The 2,203-nt window shown below is 51.6% G+C and overlaps 1 pseudogene; it reads left to right on the forward strand.

Moving 5' to 3' along the window:
• Positions 1–459: 459 nt before the first annotated feature.
• Positions 460–796, forward strand: LOC130708192 (tumor suppressor candidate 2-like; annotated as a pseudogene).
• The last annotated feature ends 1,407 nt before the right edge of the window (positions 797–2,203 follow it).

The raw sequence follows: 2,203 nt of genomic DNA on the forward strand, positions 1-2,203 counted from the left end.
TAAAAGGAATGCCTGTTGGTTTGGTGGATTCTTTCAGGCATTCTACTGTAACAGAGTGAACAACTGCTTGTTGCCTTTGCAATTAAATAAGAAATGTTAAAGGAGGCTCTCAATGTTTTTATTAATTTTTAGCAAAGTTTTATAAAGTTCTGGATTGAGTATAACTTCAGACATTGCTGAACAGTTATCGAATTTGTCTTCCTGTTCTAGATACTTAGTGTTAAAATGGCCTGCTGATAATTAACCAGTGTCCCAAGGGAAAATATACACCTCATGTGATATTCATGAATAATGACAGAGGATGTAAATCTCTATTTTAAATATTATTGTCGATTGTTAAAAAACTTTTTGGGAGCCTGCGGAAGGCGGCGGCGGCGGCGGCGGCGGCGGCGGCACCCACGGGCGGAGGCCCTGTGACAGCGAAGTTGCGGCGGGGCCCGCTGTGCCGGCGGCCCTGACATGGGCGCCCGCGGCTCCAAAGCTCGGGACCTGTGGCCCTTCGCCTGGGCGGCGGCCCGGACGCTCTGTCGCTGAGCAAGCTTTGGTGCGACCGCGAGGCTGAGCCGTGGCCCCCTTCGTATTCACGCGCCGCGGCTCCATGTTCTAGGGCGAGGATGGGGATCTGGCTCACGAGTTCTACGAGGAGACAGTCGTCACCAAGAACGGGCAGAAGCGGGCCAAGCCGAGGCGGGTGCATGAGAACCTGATTCCTCAGGGCATCGTGAAGCTGGATCCACCACCTGCCCCCCCGCCCCGCATCCACATGGATTTCCCTGTGATCCTCTTTGAGGTGTGAGCCTGGGGTGGGGGGGAGGCATAAACACCCCCTGCCCCAGCAAGAGACCCCCCAGCCTCCAGGTGTGGCTTCCATTGAGGAACCTAGGCTGGGGACACAACATCAATAAACTCCCGTGGCCCGGAACCTTCACCTGTGAGCAGGGCCGTCCCGCAGTGCTGGTTGGGTGTTGCTTTGTGTGTGGACGGGAGGTGGCCGGTGGCTGATGGCGGAGTTCCCAGTCCCCCTTTCCCAGCTATCCCTCCGAGGAGCATGGCAGGGCATGTGCTGGTCAGGAATGCCTGGCTCCTGTGCCCTCGCCTGGCCTGCATTCTTGCAAGCTTGCCCAGGGCCCAGCCCTGCTGGAGGCTACAGCACTTTACAAGCAAGGTCTGCCTTCTTCCAGCCCCAGGGTGTAGGACCTGTGCACAGGTGGGAACTTCCTTTCCCTCACTTCCTTTACCCTCTCGTTGGAGCATTTCAGCCGTTTGCCACCTCGATTCCTCCTGTGTTGGACAGAAGCTGGGGTCAGAACAAGCCTGAGTTCTCCCTGCCTACCTGCCCAAATGTTCCCACCCCGAGATGGGTGGACAGTTTTCTGGCTGTTAATGGGTGTGGGAGGCTTCTCCGTCTACCCAGGGCTGGGCTCATCCCTCCCCACTGCAGCTAGCTGTTGACCCCCACCCCAAGTTGAGAGGGCATAGGATGGGGATCAGGAAGGGCTCTCGATGCTTGTGCGTATGGGGTGTTGCCGCATCCCACCTACCGTGTCTAATCCCCCTTGCCCTTACGCATCCGCCACCCTGTGGTAAGGGACAGCACCCTAGGGCTGGTGCCAGTGGCTCTGAGGAGCCCACCACCCCTTCCCCTACAGCATACCCATCCCTTCAGGATCAGTAAGAGAAAAGTACTGCAGCCCCTGGGTAGGGACAGAAAGGAGAGAACGATCATAAAGGAATACTTGAAATGTGAAAACTTGTAAATAGTCTAGTCCGTGATGTTGGGGCAGAGTGTGATTTCTACACAGAAATGACTTTTTTTTTTTTTTTTTTTAAATTCCTTACTGTGAAAACTCTGTGCTTTAAGTGTGTGAGAAATGGCTTGGGGAGGGTAGCCCTCAATCTAGGAAGGCTGTTGTGTTATTTGTTCAATAAAATTATTTGTAGACCCCGAAAAAAAAAATTTTGGCCAACTGTTCTTCAGATTATTATTTTATCTTATAATGTGACTGATAAAAATCTCACATTTTGAGTAAGAAAAATGGCAGTTCTGTTATTTTCTTATTTGTCTGCTTAAACATTGTTAGTCTTCCAACTGGGATTTTCTTTACTGGAAGCTCTGTATTGTTATTTGTTCATTTTATGAGGATGAGTTTAGCCCAAAATTGGTCATATAATCCATAAATCTTCTCAACTGGGCACATGCAAG

Source organism: Balaenoptera acutorostrata, chromosome 5 (assembly GCF_949987535.1).
Source record: "Balaenoptera acutorostrata chromosome 5, mBalAcu1.1, whole genome shotgun sequence".
Taxonomy (NCBI): Eukaryota; Metazoa; Chordata; class Mammalia; order Artiodactyla; family Balaenopteridae; genus Balaenoptera; species Balaenoptera acutorostrata.